Genomic DNA, 16,482 nt, shown 5'->3' on the forward strand with positions numbered 1-16,482 from the left:
GATATATCGCATAGTCAATTAAAAATTTATAATGGTTCAAATAGTTTAATTTATTTTTTTATAGTAGAAATTCTCGCATCCACATGCAGGTCATCCACTTACATGTCAGTTGGTCTGTAAGAAACAATTGATGACAATTTTATATGCACTTTATATAGAAAGCATGTCACGCCCTAAAACTCAGGTATAAAACACCTTGATAACACCCACAATTATATATAACTCCCGTACCCCAAGTAATTATAACTCCAAATATTCTCAAAATAGGTTAATTAGTAAAATAGGTGGGATTAAAATAATTAAATACACAACAAAAATATAGAAGAAAAAAATTTTATAGAAAACCAACCCCAAGGTTACAGTCATTAAATGGTAACCTTGAACAAATACAAGACTCATAATAATTTAGAGTTCAAAACGAAGAAGTTCTAAACAACGAAAAACAAAGGGAAATTTCATTAAATATCTCTTTTTAATACAACAATATCTTTTCTAACCCTTCCTACCCATTTTTATCATTTATAGCTCTTTGGCCCATTTTCGAAACAAATATGCCCTTCCCTTTCTCCCACCCACATGAAGATCCTCCTCATTTGTGATCTCCATATATCACACAGCTACCCGGCTATCAACATCCTCCCTATCTCTCTACACAGCTACACAGCGAAATCCATGACTATTCTTCTTCTTCTTCCTTCATTGCCACTCCTCCAAATCCCCATGTCAACAACCATTCCACCAAACCCCGCATGCAAGACCTTACTTGCCAAGCTCTCTCCCTCCAAACCCTCCTCCTATCCTCCAATCTCCATCCTCCATTCTCGCCCCCTCCCTTCTTTGCAGTCCGATAGGACACGGCCATCAAAACCCACCTCGGCTACTTTGCCAACCAGGGCTGGCCCTGACTTTTGGTAGGCCTGGGGCGAAAATTTGAAATGGGCCCTTTTGTATATAATTTTAATTTTACAAAGGAAAAAATTATAAAATTTTGTAGACCGATTTTCATTATATATAAAACAATATCACAGTTTGTATAATCTTGAACAAAAAACAATTAAACTTGTCGGGTCTTTGCCTCTTTGGACATACAAGTTTTGAACAAAAAGTAATAAAATTTTAGGGGCCTTTGGACTTGTCAAACAACATACCTCATCAATCATCTCCGAATGCTTTACCAATGTAAGAACCCATGTCAAAAAAACAGCTATGCACCCCTACAAAACAATACAACATGGTAATGAGTACCAAAAATTCAACAAAAATGCCTTCTTCTAGCATGTTTAGAAGCAAAGTCATCAATAACTTTTTCAACTTCAAGATTTTCCAACATATCCTTTAGATTGCCAATCCATTTAATCTTTCCTGTGACATAGATGATCTCAAGTAAGATTTTAACAATTTTAATTTTCAAAAGCTTTTTTTTACAAATGCCATAGTCACAGGAAAGTCAATAAAATTATATAAGCAATTGATACATTTTGATAACAATCTGCAGCTTTTACAAATTAACTCTAGAATTTCAATGGCTGACTTTATTTCAGCTGGCAAAGCCACTTGTAACACTTTCAATTTAGAGAATAAATCATTTGAATCAATATCAGACAACTCACCATGTTTGAGAGCAGCCTCAAGATTAACAGAATTTTTTTAAAATTTATCATCATCTAAAGAAGTTAACCTTTTTGAATCAAACAAGAACCCAAAAATACTGTCATATGTTTTCAATTGGTCAAATTTACTCTTCAATGAATCAATTGCAGTATCCACAACAACAAGAAAGTAGTTAACTCTAAAAGATTCTTCTTCCGTTTGTGTTGCCTCATCATTGTTATTCTCATCAAATTGTTTTTTTTCTACGAATTTGACGTTTTTTAGGAAATACAGGATCAATTCCCATATCAGAGGCAATGCTTTTGACAGAAATCATGGCAGATATAAACCCACTCTCCCTATATTTTTCAAAAAAAAAAAAAAAACAAAAAACAAATCAGCCCATTCAATTGTTCTATGGCAGCATCAATACACATATCTTTTGATTGCAACTTTTTACTAACCATGTTAATGCTAAATAAAATATCATGTCAAATAGTCATACTTAATAAAAACTCAAAACTTTCAAGATTATTTGCTAAACTTTCAGCTTCACTCTTTGTCTTGGCATCATCACTAGATTCATGTAATTCCAACAAAGCTTCTCTTATTTGGGGAGCTTGATATCTTATGGCTTTAACACTTTTAATTCGACTTTCCCAACAGGTTGTGGACAATGTCTTTAGAGTTAAGCCATGTATATTATATTGTAAAATTCTCCTTCTTTTAGTAGAGCTAGAAAACAAGAAGGAATATATACGTTGAACTACTCCAAAAAAAGAAACTCTTTAACACAAGAGTACGTGTACCATATCGCTAAGAGTTAGGTTAAAACTATGACAGGCACATGGCATATAGAACGCTCTAGGATTTATTTCAATTAATCTCTTTTTAACCCCTTGGTGTTTTCCTTTCATATTAGACCCATTATCATAACCTTGTACCCTCAAATCATCAATATCAAGATCAAGAGATTTAAGTACAGCCCAATCCAGATGTATCATCCACGTTTAAAAACTCTAAAAAGTACTCTTCAACTTTTATTGGACTACTTGACATGTCTACACACCGTACTAATAAAGTCATTTGTTCTTGGTGGCTTACATCTGGAGTACAATCAAGAATCACTGAAAAATATTTTGCATCTTTGATTTTTTTAATGAGTACACTTTTGGCATTAGAGGCTAATTAACACAGCAATCAACTCATTTTGAATTTTATGACCAAGATAGTGATAATGAATCTCATTATTCAAAATGCGTTGAATATGATCTTTCATTATTAAATCAAACTCTACAATCATTTCAATCAAACCCAAAAAATTACCATTATTATCTTGGTATAGTTTCTCATTGGTTCCACGAAAAGCCAGATTAATTATGTTTAGCAAGACATTTCACAGCAGCAATTATTCTTACTAAAACTTGTTTCCATCGTTCTTTCTCTTCTTTAATTTGCTTATGTATTTCTTTATCAATTGTTTCATTCTTGTCTAATCTGATTCGCATTTCATTCCAAGTATTCATGTTAGTGATATGCTCAATATTATTCTCATATTGTTTAAGTCTCTCACTAAGATGTTTCCAATTTCTATATCCTTCATTTGCCAAAAAAATTTTGTTGTTCACTGATTTAAATTAACAACTTGCAACAAAAACAATATACTTTGTCCAAATGCTTTGAGTACACTAGCCATTTCCTATCTTGACACTCCCCATTTGGTAACTTTTGTGCATAATGTGCATATGAAAAATGTCTAAAGGGACTATCCAAAGGAAAATTCAGATTATATTTTCTTATTGGACCTTTTTCTACTAAGAGATCCTTTGTTTTGTTATCAAGGTACGTTATCCCAATTTCTTGGTTCATAAATGTGAATTATGTGACTGCTATAAGAGCAGTAGCTAGCTATTGATTTCTAACTGTGGAGCTAGAGGTAATATATATAGGAATTTATAAGCATGCATGATCCATCAAAGTGAAATAGGGAAAAAAGAACCGAGAAATGTAAGATTTTGAGAAAAGATCTAGAAAATAATCAAATTTAAACACGTGATAAATTTTGTGAGTTTTGTTTTCTTCTTTCCCCACTGACATAACACGTACACTTTTGTATCTAACAGAAATAATTAAATTTTATTTTTATGAGAGGTGGCTGCATCCACCCAAAAAGTTTTACAATCTTAAGTAAAAATTAATTGAAAAGTTACTTACCTTTTGATTAAAGAAAAAGTTTAATTTGAAGAAAGAACAAGGCTTATTTGCACATTTACCCCCTGACTTATAGGTTTTTTTTCAGTTTGCCCCCTCACATGTATTTGTCTCATATAATCCCCTGAACTTTTATGCCGTTTCCCATATTGCCCGATTCCGTCAACTCCGTCAACACCACCGTTAGAAATGCTGATGTGGAAGGGTAATTTTGTCATTTCAGCCGTAAAATATATTTAAAACAATATTTAAATTAATAAAATATTAAAACTTTAAATTAAAATAATATTTAAAAAATAAAATCTTTACAATTCAATTAAATTAACAAAAAAAAAAACCAAACCCTCCCTCCCCACCCACTACGCAGGCCGGCCACCCCTCCCTCTCCACCCACTGCACATGCCCTCATCCCCCTCTTTTTCCCTCTCTCTCTCTCTCTCTCTCTCTCTCTCTCTCTCTCCCTGCACATGCCAACCACACCCACCCAGCCCCAACTCCACGCAGCCAAGCCCCAGCCCCGCCTCACCTAGCCTAGCTCCGCCCAGCCTCACCCTCCCCCAATCTGCCCCGCCCTTGATCTCTCTCTCTCTTCTCTCTCTCTCTCTCTCTCTCTCTCTCTCTCTCTCTCTCTCTCTCTCTCTCTCCCCTGCACATGCCAGCCACACCCACCCAGTCCCAACTCCACGCAGCCAAGCCCCAACCCCGCCCCACCCCACCCAGCCTAGCTCCGCCCAGCCTCACCCTCCTCCTCCCCCAATCTGCCTCGCCCTCGATCTGCCCCACACAGCCTAGCCTTGCCCAGCCCCAGCTCGGCCTAACCCCTCCCCCGCCTAATCCGAGCCTTGCCCCGCCCAGCCCTATCCCAGCCCAGCCCCACCCTCACTCTGCCCCGATCCGCCCCAGCTCGACCCACCCCCATCTAGCCCCTCCCCCAACCCCTCCCCCTCCCCTACCCAGCCCCTCCCACACCCTCCTCCGCCTCCCCCCTAGCCCCACCTCAAACCCACAATCCAGAGAAATTTTTCTTTTTTAATTATAAGTTTTTATTTAATTAAAATTTCAGGTTTATATTTTGAAATAAAAAAATGTGGGAGGGTTGCCAACATGGCATATTGGGTCACACAAATTACCACATGGCACAAACATGACAAAGATTGGTCCTTTGTGGCTGAAAAGACGAAATTACCCCGCCACGTCAGCATTTCTAACGGTGGTGTTGATGGAGTTGACGGAATCGGGCAATATGGGAAGCGGCATAAAAGTTCAAGGGGTTATATGAGACAAATAAATGTGAGGGGGCAAAGTGAGAAAAAACCTTTAAGTCAGGGGGTAAATGTGCAAATAAGCCAAAGAACAATAGAGCCGAGGGATCTGATTATAAAAAGTTAAAAACAGTGTGTGAGAGGAGCACTCATCTTCTTGTGCAATTAATTTTCTTAGTGGGACTTCCATTACAATGCAACTTGTTTATCTTGGAGGTTTCATTGCTGTCCAATACCACAATATCTGTTTTTTTTAGAATAATACCACAATATCTTAAGATCATCTTGATGTTACATTCATAAGTCTTCTTCAACATCTCAGGTCCTGTTGTCACATACACATACAAAAAAAAAAAAAAACAATAACAAAATAAGTCAAGTTCATGGAATGTAACAGCCGAAACGTTTAGGATACATATTTATCCTTAAATGGGAGACTCACAAGAATGTATCCTAATTTTAAATTTCTACAAAAGGACCCATTAATGGTGCTTATATATGGTAGAAAACTGATGCATATATAGTATGTAAAAGAAAACAACAAAAAACAAAGAGTGCTGCTATTTACACACTTTTTGTTTTTGTACACCATTTTTTTATTTTTTCTCACTTCACACCTCCACATACCTTCCACAATTAAATTTTATCATACACACACCTCTCCCAATTACCAGATTACCTTAACTCACCAAATTTCTCATTTCACACCCCACCTCCCAACTAAAACCAGCAACACACAGCCCATCTCCGACACCTCCTTCAGCCACCCCTACCCCCACCCCCTCTGTCTCTTCTCTCTTTCCCTCTCTCTCTTTCCATACACACTTCACCCCCTCCCTTATTCCTCCCCCCACCCAACCTGCGCACATGCATGCAGAGCTGCCAAGACCACGCCGACTACCCAACCTACCCAGCTCGCCGAAGAAGAAAACTAAAAAAAAAATAATACTCTGCAGGTGGTTTGGCAGATCAGTGCAGAAACCGGTGGTTTCGTTCGGCAGGTACCCGCAGAACAATCCTATTATATTTGGTGGCTACCTACCGAACGAAACCATCGGTTTTTGGCACTGGGCCGCCGAACCACCTGCAAATTTTTTATTTTTTTTTATATTCAGGGTGGCTGGGTTCCTGTCGCCGGGGTGTGTGGTCACAGACAGAGACAGAAAAAGGAAGAGAGAAGAGAGGGAAGGAGAGAAACATAAATGAAGATGGTAATTAAAGAGACTAACAGTCCACATTCGCCGGGGTGCAACTCCTTTAAAAGCAAAACCCCTCCTGTTCATTCCACATTTGCTTGCTTCCAACTAAAGCAACACACTCAACAATCAATACCCAGAAAAAAAAAATTGAAACTTTTTTTGATTAAATGCAAAGATAAAGTGCAGCATGAGCTTACTATGGTGAAATGGCCTTGTGGGGGCAATGAACTTGCTCTCAGTTATGGGTTGAAGAGCTCTCTTCTAACTGAAAGTGGTACAGCACACGAGGAAGACATTGGAATGCTTGTGAAAGCTCTCAGAATGAGTGCTAAAGGAGGAGACTCTTGAAGTTTAAAACGTTTTGTCGTTTCTCTGAGAGCTACAACTGGGAGGAAGAAGAAGAAGAAGAAAAAGAAGAGAGGAGGGGGGGTGGTGTGTACGGGATGGGGTGTGTTGGGTGAGGGAAGGAGAAAGAGAGAGAAAGAGGGGAGGGGCTTGGTGGTCTTTTCTTTTGAGTTTTATTTTTCTTTTTTAAGATGGGTGTGCAAAATAAAAAAAAAGGTTGTGCAAATAGCAGCACTCAAAACAAAAGAGAAACAATTTTTATATAGAGTATATATTGTTATTTGGACCATCTTAACCGATTATGTGGTGTACTATGACTAATAGAAGTGGGTTAAACCTCTATTACAGAAGAAGTGAGACCCACATAGGTGGGTTATACTTCTATTAGAGAGATGGTACATCGTATAATTAATTAAAAATTAAAAATGGTTTAATTAAATAGTTTTATTTTTTTGTGCGTATTAGAAATTCTCGCATCCATATGCAGGTCATCCATATGTGATATATAAGAAACTTTTGATGACAATCATATATGCACTTTTATATAAGAAGCGTGTCATGCCTTAAAACTCGGATACGTAACAGCGACACCTAATTTGAGAACACCCAATATTATAACACGTGTACCTCAAGTATTATAACGCCGAATATTCTCAAAATAGGTTAATTATTAAAATAGTTAGATAAGAGTAATTAAATAAATAGCAAAAGTATAGAAGAAAATACTTTTATTAAAAACCAACCTCCAGGTTACAGTCGTTAAATGGTAACCATGAACAAATACAAGACTCATAATAAAGGGGGTGTATTCAATCATGACTTTTAAAGACTCTTTTTAAGTGACAGACTTTTATGGACTTCATAGACTTTCATAGACTTTCATAGACTTTTATAGACTTTACAGAATTATGATAGACTTTCATGAACTTTTATAGGTTTGCATAGAGTTTTATATAAAAAACTTTCGTAGAAATTGATAGACTTTCAATGACTTCTAATAAATTATATAATTGCCATGGAGGACAACAAAGATGTCAACAACATTTTTTTTTTCTTATCATCTCTCCTTTTTCTATTTTTCTAGATCTCATCTTTGTATTCTACCCGTTTGGAATTTTTTTTTTTTCAAATTTTCAAGAGTGCCCAATGGAGCATGTTGGTTCAAATGGAGAGAATTTGTAAATTACATAGCAGAGCAAATGGGAAGTATATTGTATATTAACGTAAGATGAAAAACTATATCAAGCAGCACATGTTGTATCAATATAATTTGGAGATGGTTAGTTCTGTGTACATAATCGTGATACAAATTGTAGTTTCTTGAAATTCATGTCATGAGGTGTAAACATTGACTTGGCTCTTTCCTTTTGGTGGCTGAATCGACTCTGTGTTTTTTTTTTTTTTTTTAAAATCAGTTATGACATTTGGGAGAGTATTTGAGGTTAGAACCTCTTGAGAAAACGTTATCTTTAATTCATTTAACAACATGAAAAAATAACTTGTACATTGATTTGTAGCGCAGACGTTTTTTGTTTTTATTTTCATTTAGTTTGTTTTACTATCCTATACTTTATGGACTACAGAGCTTGCATGGCCTTCTTAGCACAATCAACATGTTGACCTTGAGCTCTCATTAATCCCTCCCCTTCCATAATCACTTTTTTTTTTTGTCCCTGCTCTTTCAGGCCACATAAGTTCCACATATGAATCATATTTGATGCAGCCTGGCCTTCACATATTCAACAGAATTCCATTCTCCATCCACACGTCCCTTTGGGATGAGAGGCTAGCAAACCCAGCAAAACCAGAGAGCTCGAGAGAAGAGAAAAGAAAAGAAAAGGAGAAGAAGAGAGAGAGAGAGAGAGAGAGAGAGAGAGAGAGAGAGAGAGAGAGAGAGAGGGGGGGGGGGAAGTCTACTCATTTTTTTCTCTTATGAAAGTCTACAAAAAAAAATGATTTTTTTCTCTTATACTTCATAGCTAAAAGTCTACAAAAGTCTATAATCGAAAGAAATCTTTAAAAGTCATTCTTGATAGAATACCCCATGACTTTCATAGACTTTTATTTGAATACCCCCAAACTTTTTAATTCAATAAAAAGTCTTTAAAAATCAGGATTAAATACACTCTCCTAAGTCACAATAAAGGAGTTCAAAACTACGACAAACAAGCATTCTAAATTAACAAGAAAGATGGTAATTACTTTTTAGAATATTTTGTACAGCAAGAGGCAGTCACCAAGATTGATTGAGGAGTTGACAAAATGACAAGTTCAACAAAGGGCTTTTTTACAAATCACCCACCTGGACTATACCTCGATTTGCAAGTCACCACTTAACTTAAAAATTGAATCAATCTGCCACCTGAATTAACAAAATTTTGCAATCTACCCACCTCCGTCCAAGTCCGTCAATTTTTCTGTTAAAAACAAGAGTATTTTAGTTTTTTCAATTAATTTTTAAGGGATGATTTGGTCTTTTTGAATCCACATCAGATATGTTTAAGAGTTATACTATTCATACCATAAAATATTTTTTCCATACCCAAAACTTTACTTAGTATACCCACAAAATAAAGTTTTTCAAAAAACAAATACACCAACTCCCTCCCTCCCTCCTGTAATACTTTATAGTTGTATGTTCTAAAACACATACCTTGGTCTGCCATAAAAATGATATGAGATCAACTAGTGCAGCAACAAGGAAACTAGAATTCTGCAGAACAATGAAATAAAGAAAACAGAGCTCTTCTCTCACAATCCGATCCCTTAGTCTCTGATTCTAGATGGGGTGAATATTACTTTTGAGAATGCATTGATCGTTTGGAGAGGGACCTCTATTTATATGCTTCACAACAAGAGTCATTCCCATCAAGGAAAACTTGCGTGTACTTATGCAATACTAATAGTTAATCAATCCTAAGTCCACAAGAAAATGGGAATCCTTATGATATTTGGTATTGCAGCCGAAAATTTATGGCATACAAAGACCAAAACTCTAGCTGGTTTAAGTTCCTAATCAAACACTGCAGCCCTTTATTCCTAATGTGATTAGAAGACCAACACTTTATGGTTTAAGACAGCAATAAGTCTTACATTCTCCCAGTTGGTCAAATAATCACTGAGGCTTTATGTTGATTACTTTAATGGCCATGTTTGAAACTTAACCCAACTACATTCCTCTGTCAAGCCACTGTCAAGATTGAAGATTAGATATGGAACCATCAAGGCACATTGAGCATTATCATTCAAGGTCTTTATAATCACACATATCCATCTTCAAAAACACATGTGGCATCCGTCAAGACCAGGATCACATAATCAAAACAAACATTCATAAGTCCCCTTGAGAGATTACTAAGATCTCCTTTAGTTAGAAAATGAAAATTGGCTCTTTCATGAATCCATATGTGCTGCAGCTACCTTATTTTGCTAGCTATGTTGTACAGACACACCTTACTTTATTCATTTGCCAATTATATCAAAAACAAAATATGAAATCATATTTGTAAAATTAGAGTTTAGAAACATAACACCAATATTCAATGAAACATGTTACTAAACAATAACCAACTACTCTGTCAGCAAAACTTAAAACAAAAATAAACAAGGTGTGAGACACAACTCCCACTAATCTAACACATCATTAAAACCACTCAGCAACCCCATGCTCTTTACATGCTTGTGAAAAGCTGCATTAGGAAGCCCTTTATTAAGTGGATCAGCAATCATTGAACTTGTATCAATGTGTTCGAGTTTGGTATACCCTTGTTTAACCTTTTCTCTAACCAGCAGATATTTAAGGTCCAAATGCTTAGTCCCTGAAGATCTTTTGTTGTTCTTAGTAAAGAAGACTGCAGCACTATTGTCATTCCACAACTGAATGGGCCTTTCAATCGAATCAACCACTTTCAAGCTTGCAATGAAATTTTTCAACCACACTGCATGCACAGTGGCTTCATAGCATGCAATAAACTCTGCTTGCATTGTTGATGAAGCCACTAAATGTTGTTTGACACTCTTCCAAGACACTGCACCTCCAAACATGAAAACGAAACTTGAGGTCGATTTGAGTGAATCCACACATCCTGCAAAATCAGCATCTGCAAATCCTATCAACTCTAAACTTTCACTTCTTTTGTATACCAGTTTGTAATCCTTTGTTCTCTGTAAGTACCTCATGACTTTCTTGCCAGTCACCCAATGTGCTTGGCCTAGATTGGACTGAAATCTGCCCAATACACTAACAGGAAAAGCAATATCAGGTCTTGTGCAGACTTGAGCGTACATAATGCTCCCAACCAGTGAGGCATAAGGCTTGTCATTCATTTCCATTCTCTCTTGAGCTGTTTGAGGTGCCTGTCTCTTGCTTAGCTTATCTCCTTTTGTAATGGGAACTTCACCTCCTGCACAAGTCTCCATGTTGAACCTTTTAAGCACCTTTTCAATATAGCCCTTTTGTGATAGTCCGAGTAACCCTCTCTCTCTATCTCTGCTGATTTCAATGCCTAACACATAAGAGGCTTCACCCAAATCTGTCATTTCAAAATGCTTTGACAGAAACATCTTGGTATCATGTAAAAAGGTCAAGTTGCTGCTAGCTAAAATGATATCATCAACATATAGGATCAAAATAATGAAATTTCTCCCACAAACCTTAAGGTATATACACTCATCTGCTGGATTTTCTATAAAACCATGTGATCTCACCACTTCATCAAATTTCAGATACCATTGCCTAGATGCTTGTTTCAAACCATAAATAGATTTATCTAGCTTGCAAACCAAATGATTCTCCCCTTCTTAAATGAAACCCTCTGGCTGCTGCATGTATATATCTTCATCAAGGTTTCCATTCAAGAATGCAGTTTTTACATCCATTTGATGAAGTGACAAGTCAAAATGTGCTACAAGTGCCATTATTACTCGAAATGAGTCTTTTGTGAAGACAAGAGAAAATGTATCATTATAATCAACCCCTTCTTGCTGTGTGAAGCCCTTGGCAACTAACCTTGCCTTATATCTGTCAATGTTCCCTTTTGAATCCCTTTTGGTTTTAAAAACCCACTTGCAACCTATAGGTTTACACCCTTGAGGTCTTTCCATCAATTTCCAGACACCATTCTTCTTCATTGATTCTAATTCAGATTTCATAGCTACTAGCCACTTATCATTTTGTTCACTAAGCAAAGCCTGCCTAAATGTGGTTGGATCATCTATATTGTTAATGTCATGCTCGGATTCCTGCAAGTAGACTAGATAATCACCAGACAAGGCTGATTTCCTCTCTCTTTGTGATCTTCTTAATTCTATGTTGTTATTCTGAGTTGGCAGATTTACTTGATTTGCTGGTGGTTGCTCAATAATTTGCTCAGGTGGTTGAGGATTATTCTCAGCTTCTAAAGGTTTCTCATTGCTCAAGTCTCTATGAGGTAAAACTAAGACTGATGGATTCTCACTGCTATCTAGTAGCTCATCAAAGACAAAACCTTCCTCTTTTGTGTCAACTGTATCATCTTCTATAAACACAGCTCTTTGTGTTTCAACAAATCTGGTTATGTTATTTGGACAATAGAATCTATACCCTTTTGTTCTATCTGGATATCCAACAAAAAAGTAGCTAGTAGTTTTTGGGTCTAGTTTCTTTTTCATAGGATTGTATAACTTGGCTTCTGCCTTGCAGCCCCAAACTCTGAGATGATTTAGACTAGGTTTCCTATTGTTCCAGAGTTCAAAAGGTATCTTATTCACACTTTTGGTAGGTACTCTATTCAAAATGTAGTTTGCTGCCTTAAAAGCTTCTCCCCAAAGAAAAATGGGAAGGTCAGAACAACACATCATACTCCTAATCATGTCTTTCAAGGTTCTATTGCGCCTCTCTGCGACTCCATTTTGTTGTGGGGTTCCTGGATTTGTGTATTGGGCAACAATGCCTTCTTGTTGTAGAAACCTTGCAAAGGGACCTGGATTTCTACCAGCCTCATCGAATCTTCCATAAAACTCCCCACCCTTATCAGACCTTACCACTTTGATCTTGAGATTTAACTGATTTTCAACTTCAGCTTTGAAGATTTTAAACATATCCAGTGCATTAGACTTTTCAGCTATTAGGTACACATAACCAAATCTGGAGAAATCATCTGTAAAAGTAATGAAGTATTTAAAACCATCATGTGTCTGGTTAGGGAAAGGTCCACAAATGTTTGTGTGTATTAGCTCTAGCAGATTTTGGCTTATAACAGCACCTTTCTTTCTGGTATTTGTGAATTTTCCTTTTACACATTCGATGCACACATTCTCCAAGTCATTGAAATCAAGTGGTGGCAACACTAATTCTTTGCATAAGGTGTTCATTCTTTCCTTTGATATATGTCCAAGTCTTTTATGCCAAAGTTTGCATGAATTTAGTTTATTTGAATATAGGTTGCTGCTGATTGTGTTAATGGTTGAACCAGAATGCTTGCAATTCAGACGAAAAAGATTGTCAACTAAAATTCCATTGCCAACTAGAACTTTGTTATTGAAAATGCTGAAACCAAATTGATCAAACTCAAAGTTGAAGTTTGATTTAACAAGCCTACTAATTGAAACTAAGTTCCTTCTAATGGAATGTACATATACTGCATCAACTAATTCCAAAATAAAGCCTGACTCTAATTCAATCCTAACTAAGCCAATGAAGTCCACCTGGATCTTCTCTCCATTGCCTACGAACACCTTCACCTCATCCTTGTTTGGTGGTCTCTTAGTTATGAACCCCTGCAAAGAATTAGTAACATGAATTGTTGCACCACTATCAAGCCACCAAGAATTAGAAGGAACCTCTATAGTGTTAGATTCAAAACATACTGAAACATGATTAAAATTACCTTTAGTCTTTCTCTTTTCTAGCCATCGTTTGTACCTCCTACAATCCTTCTTCATATGCCCTGGTTTCTTACAAAAGAAACATTTATTCTGCCCCAGTTTAGGATTGTTTCTATTCCCAACTCTCCCTGCAAAATTAGCCCTGGCAGCAGGTTGAGCATTGTTGGCCCTAGCAGCAAATTGAGCATTATTGTTCTCTCTCGGGTTAGCTTGAATCAGGTTAACATGGTTCTTATCTTTCTCTCTTTTCTGTCTTTGTTCATCTTGTGCACAAATGCTTATCAGATCATCTAGAGTCCAAGTTTCCCTTTGAGAGATATAGTTACTTTTCAGCTGGTCGAATTCACTTGGCAGAGAGTTCAATGCAAGGTGAACCATCAGACTATCATCAACTGTGACATTGAGTTCTCTCAGCTTGGTACCAATGTCAATCATATTCAGAATGTGCAGCCTTACTCCCCCTTCTCGATTGTACCTGATATTAGTCAATTGGTTCAGCAAAATACCTTTTCCTGCCTTTTCAGATTCCTTGAATTTCAGTCCAATAGATTCAAGGAATGTCCTAGCACTGTCAGAAGGTGGAATGCCACCCCTCACAGCTGGTGACATGGATCTCTGCATAATGAGAATGGCCATCCTATTGGCCTTCTCCCACTTGACATAGTGTGCCTTAACATCTGCTGCTGCATCAGCAGCAGGAATTTCTGGTTTATTTTCCCTCAGTGCTATATCAAAATCCAGCAATCCCAAAGATATCTCAAGGTCTTGCTTCCACTTCTTGTAGTTGGATCCAGTCAGTGTTTCAATAGTGTTATAATTCATTGAAGTGTTGACTGTAGCATTAAAGCAAGATTCACAAATTAACACAATCCCCATGAAAACCTTAAAGTTTACTACATTATTAATTCACACCAGTGGGTTGAGAATTAAACATGTATATGAAGCACTATAATATGAAAATGCATGAGTTTCTTGAATAAAAAGATTCCCACGTCTGTGGACTGAAGGAATTTCTTTATTAACTCATGTAGTTTATATCACATGCCTTTCCATCATAAGTGATTTCAAATTGAGTTACTCTCATCTGTGGACAGAAAGTTAATCAATTTGATTTCAGTTATGATGCAATATTTTGAGATCAATAACTTTGATTGCAAAATATTTGAATGGACCAAGTTGCTGTGGCTCACTTGATTGATTCAAAATTCTACAGATCCGATCTATATGCTGTCAAGTGTGATCTGGTTGATTCTTGATACCAAGATCACACTTGTTAATCAATATTTTATATATATAGATATATACATTTAAGTAATCATGCAATCTTATCATTCTTAGTTTAACAGAATATTTATGATACATCAATTGAATAAGTTCAATGACAAATATGCTTGTCTCGATTAAAACAGTACACAATTTGCAGTATAGCTTGCAACATAAAAGTACATGCAGACTTGATATATTTATATATAATTATGCACTTGAATTTGAAAATATGCAAGCAATCAGGTAATATACACTCATATATGCTGGTTAGTATATATATAATCGATTAATCAAAGTTTCTTGTAAAAATCAGGCAGCATACAAATCGATTTTTGCAAGCAGACATGGTTAAACGTACAGTACATAAATTATTCGTAATCTAACAATCAATCATACTTGCAGATAGAAATTGATTTTAAAGGTTAGCAATCAGATTTTAGAACATGCAACTTAGGCTCTGATACCACATGTAATACTTTATAGTTGTATGTTCTAAAACACATACCTTGGTCTGCCATAAAAACGATATGAGATCAACTAGTGCAGCAACAAGGAAACTAGAATTCTGCAGAACAATGAAATAAAGAAAACAGAGCTCTTCTCTCACAATCCAATCCCTTAGTCTCTGATTCTAGATGGGGTGAATATTACTTTTGAGAATGCATTGATCGTTTGGAGAGGGACCTCTATTTATATGCTTCACAACAAGAGTCATTCCCATCAAGGAAAACTTGCGTGTCCTTATGCAATACTAATAGTTAATTAATCCTAAGTCCACAAGAAAATGGGAATCCTTATGATATTTGGTATTGCAGCCGAAAATTTATGGCATACAAAGACCAAAACTCTAGCTGGTTTAAGTTCCTAATCAAACACTGCAGCCCTTTATTCCTAATGTGATTAGAAGACCAACACTTTATGGTTTAAGACAGCAATAAGTCTTACACCTCCCTCCTTCCACCCCCGCAGCCACCTATGGCAGACTCCCTTTGTCGGCCACCCCCTGCACCCCAACCAGTGGCGGAGCCAGGAAAACATACCTGTGGGGGCACCAATACACCATCGTTTCTTTATTGAGGCATTTCCAATTCAGTATTGCACACCTAATTTCAACTTGCTTCAAAACCTTTTAATCAAAAGTTCAAAACATAAAATAGCTTTAATTTAAATAGAAGTTTTCCCTTCTCTTCTTCTCATATGCAGTAGTTTTCTGCAATCAAATAGCTTTAATTTACCATATGCAGTAGTTTTCCCTTCTTTTCTTATTAATACCCAATCAACTTCAAGTTCAAATAAGTAAATCCTAAATCAAATTCCTGCAATAAAATAGCTTAGCCTTAGTAATTATTTTAAGTTTTTCATGTATAAAAACTCATATGGGTTGAAAAGTAGAGAACTTTATATGAAGAGAAAAACAATTTTGCAAGAACAAAAAATAGAGATTGACATTCAAAGTCTCAAAGGCACAAATAAATCAAGGCTACAAGAGGAAAACGAAGAGAGAAATCATTTACCTATTTTGGTAGACCATTGCTCATTTACCAATTTTGCAGAGCTTGCTGTAATGTTGTCCATAGAGAATAGAAGAAGACGCGGAAGGGGAGGAATTAGATGAAGAATCAGGACTGGCTGATATTTTAAGGGTATTTTAGTAAACAAGTCATGAAATTTTTAAAATTTTTTTTTTTGTCTCAATAGGCCATTTTTTTCCCCCAAAAGTTGAGTGGGGGCCTGTGTCCCACTTG

At 36.4% G+C, this 16,482-nt stretch overlaps 1 pseudogene; it reads right to left on the reverse strand.

Annotated features, from left to right (window-relative positions):
* Window positions 1–1,436: 1,436 nt before the first annotated feature.
* On the reverse strand, window positions 1,437–2,027 carry LOC147277315 (uncharacterized; annotated as a pseudogene).
* Window positions 2,028–16,482: the final 14,455 nt, after the last annotated feature.

Source organism: Dryas octopetala, chromosome 8, assembly GCF_963921425.1.
Source record: "Dryas octopetala chromosome 8, drDryOcto1.1, whole genome shotgun sequence".
In the NCBI taxonomy this organism is placed as follows: Eukaryota; Viridiplantae; Streptophyta; class Magnoliopsida; order Rosales; family Rosaceae; genus Dryas; species Dryas octopetala.